Source organism: Anopheles merus, unplaced genomic scaffold (genome assembly GCF_017562075.2).
Source record: "Anopheles merus strain MAF unplaced genomic scaffold, AmerM5.1 LNR4000105, whole genome shotgun sequence".
Taxonomy (NCBI): domain Eukaryota; kingdom Metazoa; phylum Arthropoda; class Insecta; order Diptera; family Culicidae; genus Anopheles; species Anopheles merus.
Window position 1 is genome coordinate 74,047 of NW_024427685.1, and position 10,391 is coordinate 84,437.

Here is a 10,391-nt window from a genome sequence, read left to right on the forward strand (position 1 = left end):
AAGCAGAAAGCAATGAAAATCCAACATCGACAAATTAGAAACCGAGTGCGATAGAGACGCAAGATGGAAAAAGAAAGTTTTAATTAGATTTAGCAAATTTATTTCATTCAATTTTTGAAACCTACCACCACGTGGAGTGAAAAAACTGCGATAAACTGGTGTACAAAATGTGCACACGGCGAGCGTATCCCGTAATGGACAGCCGTCGAAACTGTTTCTGTTTTTTTATTATTACATTTTTGCTGTTGTTGTTGCTATTCAGGAGGGATATAACTCTCGCTACGCGGCAACATCATTTCCCATTAGCCTTCTTTCACACTTTTCCAAAGTTTTCGGCCCTCTAAACCGTGTTCAATCCTCCGCTCATCTTACTCTTCATAGCGATAGGTAGGTAAATCTGCTACTAACGCCATACCTGTGTTTGGCTTACGCAGCTTATACTTTCTACTAGTTTACTCTGATGTTTTCGACGAAAGCTTATGGACAGATTTTTTGCAAAATTAAAGCATCGGTCAATGAAGTCATGAGTTGGCGTGTGATTTGGCACACGTGCCACTCGTATCGTGCCATCAACAGAAAATCTAATTTAGAGCAAACAGTTTGCGCCAACGCCAGCGCAGCTTTTCGATTCATCATTTATGTCGTTGCCTGTGCTAGGAACATATAAATAAGTATCTCATATATCTATGTACTTTTACATCGTGACATACAAATGATGATACGTCACACTAACATCGAAATCTAATAGAAATGAAAAAGTGTTTGTGTATTCTCATGGTATGAGTCGTCGTTATTTTCATAAAATGGGACACGATGGGCGATTTTAGTAAAACGTAAATGATAGAAAATAACACTATTAAAAAATGGTGTACGTTTAAAATGTTTCAATCGTGATATATTACATAGTTTAGTACTGTAGTAAATTATTTCACATGTTATTGAAATTTAAATTCTTTTATGGATTTTTAACAGTTTACTAGCTAAAAACTAACTATAGAAATGTCCTCCATTTATCTTTCCAGGTAAGCTGCACAGCGGTCATGCACGCAAAGATTACATGTCACACGTGAGTAGCAACGCTTTGCATTCCAGTTCACTGAAATTGGCTTGGCCGTTTCTTTTCTGCCATTATCATGGAAAACGTGCAAAAGCTTTTAATTAAATTGTTCCTCAGATAGTTCCAGAAGTGTGTGCGAGAAAAAAATACTCCTAGTAATCATTTTATGCCTCCCGTAGAAGAAAACGATTCCATAACGGTTGGGACGGTGGACGCACTCAAGCTATGCTAAAAATGTCTCCATTAAGTGAAGCCAGCAGCACTAGCGCTAACCTCAAACGGTTTCAAACCTGGCAGGAAGAGCAGAAAGCTTGGGTTGGTGTGGGCTGAAGTGCTGAATTCAAACGAAAGTGTCCACCAGTCACTCCAACGCACGAGAGTGTCGTGCTGCGCCGGTGGGCATCGTAATAGCAGCCTGCCTGAGAGACCAAACGAATGCCCCTAGCCCACGGAAGCCATAGCTTACGATCATAAATCAGCAAGACAGAGAATTAATTTTACGCCAGCATTTTCCGTCCCGGGCCCTGCGGTCGTTCGTCCACGTCGATATCCGGACCGGATGTATCCGATTCCAAGCCGCTTGTCCGGGTAGGGCCTAGGAAAACTATTTGGAACCGAATCTTGGAGAGTGGGGGACAGGGGGAGCGACTTTAGGAGTTCTCGTTGGACGCTTTACGAGGTGTTGGTTTAGTTTTCCCTTCTCGGAATCAATACTGCCTATCCGGACAGAATGGTAGGTCGAGAATATCATCGTGAACATGTGTGTGTGTGTGTGTGTCTGTCTTGCATAGAAATAGAGCATCTTAGTAATTTTACCACAACTGTGACGATGTAATTTGTCAGCTTAGCATAAATCTATCTGTTGCCGTCTGCCGAGCGCGTTGGTGTTTAACTGTGGCCCTGGAAAAGTGTAGAACTAGGCATGTATATCATCGTGTTTATCACGTTGACATTTTTTGGAATAGAACTCTCCCTTTAACAATAGTTATTTAGAATGGGAAAGTAAGAATACTTAAAATGATCTCATCACAAATGTAAAAAAGTAGGGTTTTGATGAACAGGTGTGAAAATTGCATCCCAAAATGTCACCTCACACTTTGTTTAATTAACCTTCGCAATGCGTCCCTCAGAGCAATTTGATGCCTTTTTGTTGGATCAATTAATCATGTTGACAGAGTCTCAGCAAAACAACCACTCGTGATATGATGCACGCTTGTCCCTCACTCCTGTTGTCATGGTTCACTTTTAAGCTAAATGAACCATTGAAATAGACCAGTTTTTTCTACCACACTTTGCCACACGAGCTATTATTGGTGCGAGATTGCTGGTGCTAGTAATTTTTCTCCAGAAACCCAATCCAGGGTGAAGGTCGTAGCCGAGGGTCATTAATCAATATTTAGTTTTCGTCCACACCCGATTCAGCTAGCCACGCGTGTGAGGCAGGTCAGCAAATGGAGGCAATATATCACGTTAGCTAACTTGATGACTTCCACTTTACGATCAGATTAGATTTCCGACAGTGAGGAACGTTCCGATGGTGGTTTACTTTTTGTGGATGAATGTATATGTATATTATTTTTGAGTGCGGCATAAAAATGAGCTTAATTAATTGGCCAATCCGAGGTGTGGCTCTCGAAATAGTTAGCTAATATGTTTCAAAATTATGCTCGGTAAACATTGTCGTACTTGTGCAAGGATATAAAATTTTGTTGCAATTTCTTCCTTAAGTTACATTGCATTCCATTGTAAGAACATAAAAATGATCTCAGTTTCGCTTTTTCGTTTTTATATTTTAAATTGTTTTCTATTTTATACTTCTTTTTTTGCGTAACGACCTTCGCGGTCATGCCGATCTTGTTCAGATAGTAACCAGATCATAATCAGTCCTCGCTGCGGGCGGAATTTGATTAATTCAGTTTAGTCGGATCTTTGCTGACGGATTTTTGTTCTTAGGGCATTTCCTCCCTGTGCCCTGTACCGGTAATACTCGGATAATTATTAAAGAGCACATACCAGCTGTTGGTTTTATTACAACTGACTATTGCTGTCAGTTTGCGTTTGCGTTTGCTATATCTAAAATAATCATATTTACTAGATGGTTGTTGAACTAAAACTTTGTCCGGTTCGTCAAGTGAGATATATTCATTTGTTTAAGGTATAATTTGAACGCACCACTGTACCGCTATATTGCATTTCCTCCAAGATGACACCAAGCTGATAATCAAGGCTTGAAGCCTTGAAATGAGTTGATGCTTTTAATCCTTTCGCATTCAAAACCTTGCATTATCAACAGGCCCATGCTATATTAACTGCACCTGCCACACGTTACTAATTGCACAACTTTTATTCAATAGCCACTCCGCTTTTGCTTCACGAAAACGAAACGAAAACGAGTGTCATCAGTTTCAATTACCTGGCTAAATTTATTCACTGCAACGAATTTCTTCCTTCTCCGTAATCGCATCGCCGTCCAGATAGGTATCACGTTGTTTAAGACTGAAGGACGCAAAAAAGCAGCGAATCAAAGTCTGTTTGACCACTTAAGCAAATTATGCCTCCCACGAACAACCGCTGCGAGTTTGCCTCTGACCACGACGATGGCACATTGATATTCATTTTTATTCTCTACCTTTCTTCACTACCAGTACCTTCACTACCGCTCGACACTAACCGCAGACAATCCTTACACCGTCTGTGCAAATACAGCAAGACACGAGAAAGGATATTGCAATTAAGTTTTAATCAAGAAACATTACTCCAACTGTTGGCCGAACGTGCTCGAACGTAATTTTATCGGTTTTGTCATTGCAACCGTCAGGGGCTAGTCATCACGTTCTGCTTGATGGACGAGGAAAGGTGGCTAGAGGCTTTTGACTTCCACGCGGATGTTACCACCGGGGTGGAAAAGTGATAAACGAGCTATCAACGTTCTACGCACACAGGCATTTCCGCAACATCCGCTGACAATGTGTCATTTTGGCAGATTGCAATAGAATTGGGGTGAAAACAAACGACATGAAGCATCATTTGAAGCCGAAATGTGAGAAGATCCACAACAACCCACCGAAAACGAGACAAATTTCTTAACATTAGCACAGAAGAAGAAAAAACAGAACAAAGTAGGCAGAAATGGCTAAACACGGGATGGTTTTTGCCTTGTTTAATCTACACTCAATTTACTTTTCGCTGTATTGCTCCCCTATCTGTTCGCCTCATTCTTTCTATTTCTCCGCTTGTCAAGGGGACATTCCTCGAAATTTGTCGATGGTCGAATTTCAATTATCATTTCCGACTAATTTATTACTTCCAACCGTCGACGGTTAGAAACTCCACCCTATCCACCCATACCGAGAACGGTCATGTTGCCACCGTGGAGCCATAACGTTTTGGTTTTTCAAAGCATTTTTTTTGCACTGTCCTCTGGGTTGGGGTGAGAATGGTTAAAATATCTCCACGTCAAAGAACAGCCGCTCTCGGCAGCCTGTGGACATTTGGGTACGGCCGTCGTCATCTCCCTTCCCGCAGCTAATTTTCTCATCAGTATTCACGCGTAAAAGCTGGCTTTTCATTTTATGCCTATCGGGGTTTTGGCCCCTGTTTTTTTTTGTCTTTGCCCATGCTGCCGAAAGGACTGCGTGAACATTATGTCCATTATTGTGGCGCTTGGCCAGCGATCTTCCATCACCCAGACGCGCCCTGGTCAGCGCATCATTTGCCTAACGGACGTGAGTAAAAAGGCAGCAAAAACCCAGAAAACCTCGTTGACGGTGGCCATGGAGCATTGTACTCACGGAGAGACCGTTCGTCCTACGTAAGACGAAAACAAAAACCTTCCCCCGGTGATCCAAAAGATGAATGTGTCCGAATGTGACAGTCCTAAAGAAAATTGTTTCTTTTTCTGGCAGATGGTAGCATAGGCAAGGATCTCTGTACCGCCCTTTTTGGTATGTGTGTTTGTGTGTGCTTTTTGTTCCATCGAAAGCTTCTAGCTAAACTAGGAGTTTTTCCCCCTCTCCGCATGGTTCTAACGCCCAATTGGAACACATTTTGCCGTAAAGGGAAAAATACGAAAGACGAAAATTAAGTCAAAAGTCAGTTTTAGCCAAAAGGAAAACTGCAAGCGCTTGTATAGCTATGTGTTTGTGTCTGTGTATGAATATCCTTTCTGCTATTCTCTTGGGACGGTGTTGTAGCGCTGTTTATTCGTTTCATTCGTAAACGTCACTAAGCGGCGTACCATCGCTTTTGTGTATAAATTGGCAAAAGTTTGCGCGGGGACTGTTTGGAGCAAGGTGGGAAGAAATGCAAAAGGAAACCCATTTTTCGTTTACTTTTGAAAGCAATTTGTTTGCTGTATGTGTGGGTGTATGTGTGCGGCTCCATTCAATGGCATTGTTTCTAGAATCTGTCCTAGTGGAGTAATTGCACATTTTCTTTCTTATATTGTTGTGCCTGTGTGAAGAGTGGTGTCTTTGTTCGTATCACCCAAGTATTGCGAACAATCTCGTTGCCTTTAACGAACTAAACAAGAGGTAGATAAATTAAATTACCAAAATTGGGTTTAAATTGGACGCTGAAAGCTTAATTGTTCCGGATCATTAGTTGTTTGGACAACGGAAAGCTGTACAAAGCAGAGAAAACAAGGGAAATAATTATGCTTTGCAAACATTCATTGTCAAATCAACGTTTGACGCACACACTCATACAAGAAACTGCTAAATACAAACCAGTCCGCACAAAGTAATTAAAAATACATAAACTTTATTGCTTTTCTGCGAGCGAATAATACCTTTGCCAAAGATATGTGCGAGTACGATTAACTTTTCCTGTCGAACCAACGCTGCAAACATGATGTAATTAGCATGCAATCCAACTGCATAAAGGTACCTGAAAAATTAGAAAGAAGTAAAAGAACCATGATTAGACTTATGAAAGAAACATAAACTTTGGCAAGATGTTTGATCGATTTTTCCGTACGTCCTTTTTTGTCAGGATGTTCCCAGTTTCCGGCATACCGAAACCGGAACTCAAAAATATGATAAAAAATTCACTCATGACGCGACACAACCACATTTTCATTGTTTGCATGCCATTTCCATAGGAAAGCAGCACCATTGTGAACGTTGTAAGTTGGCTCGGCTTTTGCGTCACGACCGTCCTATGGGTAGCTGGATTCTTTCTTCCCAAACGACACCCTTTCCTGCCCGCTAAGCATGACATGCTTCTACTTCCGTATGCGCAGGGTGGCACGACTGCAGTGAGAGGGACGTAAGCTACTGGAGATTTGCCGAATGGTATTCAAATTCAATTTCCCGCTTACATGCACATCAGCCAGTAACATTGACTGGTTTCGATGGAACCATCGTTTGCCGACAACCTGATTCCACTGCGGACGGACGGAGATGAAAAATCACTAATCGAAACATGAGCCATGTGCGTTGCTGTGGATGTGTGTGTGTGTGTGTGTGTGTGTGTGTGTTTTGTTTTGATTTTACCTTCTTTCTCACCCGCGAACACTTCTTTACATTGATTGGAAATTTTGAAATCAGAAAATAGATATAAAACCACACACGCCCACCACGTTGGTATGAGATCCGGTGTCATTTGCAGTCAAACAATGTGCACTGTTTTTATGTTACGTCCACATTCATTTACTGGAAGTACAGCACAGAGGAAACCGGTTTATGTAATAGTATAATGCCTGTGTTCTTATCATAGGGAGAAGGGGGAAATCAAACATTTGATATAGAGACGTGAAAAATTGGTACAAAATATGATTGAAATTTGATGCGATTTTAATTGAGCTTCCAACCAATCATCAGTACATTACTCTGTAGAGAGTAATTATCGTCCATATTTCGCGGTTGAAATTTCTTTTAAAAAAAATGGCATACACCAGAGAGCAATTTCATATTATGCAGCACAAATTGGTTGCACAAAATATAAATTCAACTACATATGCTCTTTACATTACACGGAACAATTATCACATGCAAGACCTCAAATAACATATCTTTGTATCAACGTGAAACATCATTTTCTATACATTTCGTCTGACGTCAATCGTAAAAGTTTAACCAGTTATCAAATTACGTTCGCCTTCTAACGTAGCTACTGCTGTTTTGTACAACAAACTAAAAATAGCTCGTTTTAGTCTCTTTTCTGCTTTTATTTTACATTATTCTCGGACCCAGCGTTAGATGTTTGAACCATCTTTTATGAAAGAAAACCCTCCGGCTGCTGAATCTCAATGTGAATTTTTCGCCAATCCCCTCACGTGAAAGGATGTTGGTGTGGTTTTATTTTTTTTCTCTACACAGCGGCCAAAGCGTATTCGACAATGTTACAGGTATTGCAGGGAGGAAATAATTTAATGATGATTAAATCTTGCACAAGTCGTCTTACGCCACCATAAAAGCAACATCCAAAAATTAAGCCAATATGCTGTCGCTGCAAATCAACACCTCGCACCCGACAGAAAATTCAAACCAAGGAAGACAGAGGGGCGTCGGACAGAGCAGAAGATTACATTATTATCAGTTCAGGGAAATTACGTTCACTACAGCATCGCCAGAAGCATGGTACAGCTTATAATCTTAATAGCGCTTTGCCTTATTCAGGTGTAAATCGGTGAATCACATCTCGAACATTTCGTTACGAAACTATGCTCGACTTATGACGCTAGATGAAAAGATTCGTCGTTGCCACGCCAGCAAGCCCACGGCGAGAACGCGGAACCCGGACAGAGCGTATTTTCCAACCCCTTACTCCGGTAACTGGAAACCAGCTGGCAGCATCAATTAGGTTCATTCGGCCAGTTCATTATTTTGTGCTCAATAATCCTTTTGCAGGCGCATCTGTGGGCGGTTGAATTGAGGAGCATGATGAGCGAGATCTAGGTGGAACTGTCCCCCGATCGACCGAACTGTTCAACTCGTTCGTGCCGAGTGTCTTGTCTCTCGCTTCCTCTGAAATGTTGATTTGTCATGCTGCTATGGCTTTGGCTCGTTGCTGCCGACACAGCACCGCTTGGCGTGATATTTATCTCACGTTGCGATGGTGTTGCATTCTGAGAAATATTCAATCAAAATGCGCACGTGTTGTGCGCCCGCTGTTCGGACGGGGTTCCTTTTGTTCGGTAGAAAATGTCGCTACTTTGCTGTGCAGAGCATGGACGTCGTCGTGTAGGTTGTTCCCACGAGAGGGAAAAATACTAGGCACCGGGTATAAAAGTCAACCGAGAGCAGTAAAGGAGTGGACGGGTAGTGCTCAAAGGGAAGCGGCAAATGGGAGCCGAGAACGGAGCCCGAGTCACAAGGTCGTCGTTTTTGTGTACACCATTCGAGTCGATGGTAATTTGATTCTTGAATAATGAATGTGGAAACGAATACGGGCAAGAAAATGGGCAAAGCATAAACTCTAACAAGGGTCACACTGCGGCACACTGGGTCAGATGTGTAGGACGGCTCCGGACGCACCGAAATTGATTTGATTGGCCATGTTGTTCGTTGGTTTTTCCTACTATTGCCTATTTTTTCATTTTTTTATTTATTATTATTTTTTGGCTCAACAACCGTTGCCGGTCAAGGCCTGCCTGCACCACTTGTGGGTTTGGCTTTCAGTGACTAAATGATTTCCCCCCATAGCAGGATAGTCAGTCCTACGTATGGCGGCACGGTCCATTTGGGATTGAACCCATGACGGGCATGTTGTTAAGTCGCACGAGTTGACGACTGTACTACGAGACCGGCCTACTATACTAGAGGGTACAGATTCTCTCTTTGAATAGCTTTTCTCCGAAAGAGTATGTTGCTGAGCGAGCCGAGCATTCACATTGTTAGCTGTTGCAAAATGGTTCAATAATGCGATACTTACTATCTCTCGATGTATCTGAAGGTCTAAAGTCATACATACTGAAAAACACCCCACTATTGCCTATTACCTACAAGCTAATTTCACATTCAATTCTAAAATTTTGCAAAAACTGATGAGAAATATAAGTTATTAATTTGACTTCAAATTAATGCTAAAAATTTGTGTATTATTCAAAAAAAAAAACAAAATACTTAATGCAAGTTTATACTACATTTTACTACTGCACTTCAATAATTGCGTGTCTTGTAATTTCGCCGCATTGTGCGTCTTTTATTTTTTTCTACAAAAATATCCAATACTAATCAAGGCGAATATTCTTCTGCTAATACTTATGAACCATTTTGCTTTAAAACCCACCGACTAAAGATAAAGACATTTTTCAACAAAACAACTCCAATTGTAATCTCTAGATTGCTCATCTAAATGCCAGCTCATTTAAAGAGACCAGAAGCCGCAAACTAACCAGCATTAAATCGCCAACCATTGAGCTTTATCGAAAGCTTCTCATCAGCTATGCTGTGTGCCCCTTTTTAAGACGTTCAGCCAAATAGAACCGCACACTCGGAAATCTTTGATCGTGTTGAATCAATGCCAAAAAAACAGAGAAAGGAAAACGTGAAAACACTTCAAATCTTCTCTTTCCGCTGTAAATCCACTAGCCAAAGGACACGGGCACTGAGAACCTTAAGCCGATCGAAACGGACACACGCTCGTTTTTGACTGCTGCTGGAATGAAAAATCGATTTCAATTAATTCCGCGCCGCAAACGTCATTAGGCCAGCGAGCAGCACCGCGTGTTTTGTGACTGCTGCCTGTTCTGGCAAGGACGCAAGCGAGCACACACCGCCAACTCAACGGATGATGCTGCTTCTGGTATTGATTTTGCTTCTCGTTCGCGTTTTGGCTTCAGTTAACTTGGCCGTGGCTTCTCCGGCCTCCGGTTAATCGGCGCTAGTTTACCGTTTGAGTGAGTCGGCTCATATAATTTTTTATTTCATCAGCAGGATATCGAAGAATGAAACCAACCATCGTTTCACGATTTTAGATCAGTATGATTATTGATGGAATTGGAAGCTCTGTAATTTGCTACATCTGCAAAGTGACGAGGCGTATGCACCTAGATTTTTTATGGTTAATGTGTCCGGTAAATCGAATAAAATTAATGTTCATTTGGCAGGGATGTTCATTTGGCGGCACTAGGATGATCGATCAGTGAGTTTGTAAGCAACGATTATGAGCATGGTAAGAAAAGGGAATCAAAAGGAGCTTATTTTATTTCAAAAAATAACACATGAAAAGCTAAAAAAATCATTACTTCTATATAATCTATAAAAACACACCCTTTTAAATCGAACATAAAAGTTAGATTTGCCGCGTAATCCAAATTGTATTAAAAATTAATCACTTAGAAATTCTGCTTTCTAGAAAGTTTTGTATCCGGCTGCATACAAAAAAACTT

General features: G+C 41.2%; 1 long non-coding RNA gene across 1 annotated transcript in view; it reads right to left on the minus strand.

Moving 5' to 3' along the window:
• LOC121601494 overlaps positions 1-5,917 on the minus strand; it is a 79,823-nt gene extending 73,906 nt beyond the window's left edge. The window contains exon 1 of the long non-coding RNA XR_006006112.1: positions 5,847-5,917. This is a non-coding gene — a long non-coding RNA (uncharacterized LOC121601494). The remainder of the gene's footprint in view (positions 1-5,846) is intronic.
• Between the last annotated feature and the right edge of the window lie 4,474 nt (positions 5,918-10,391).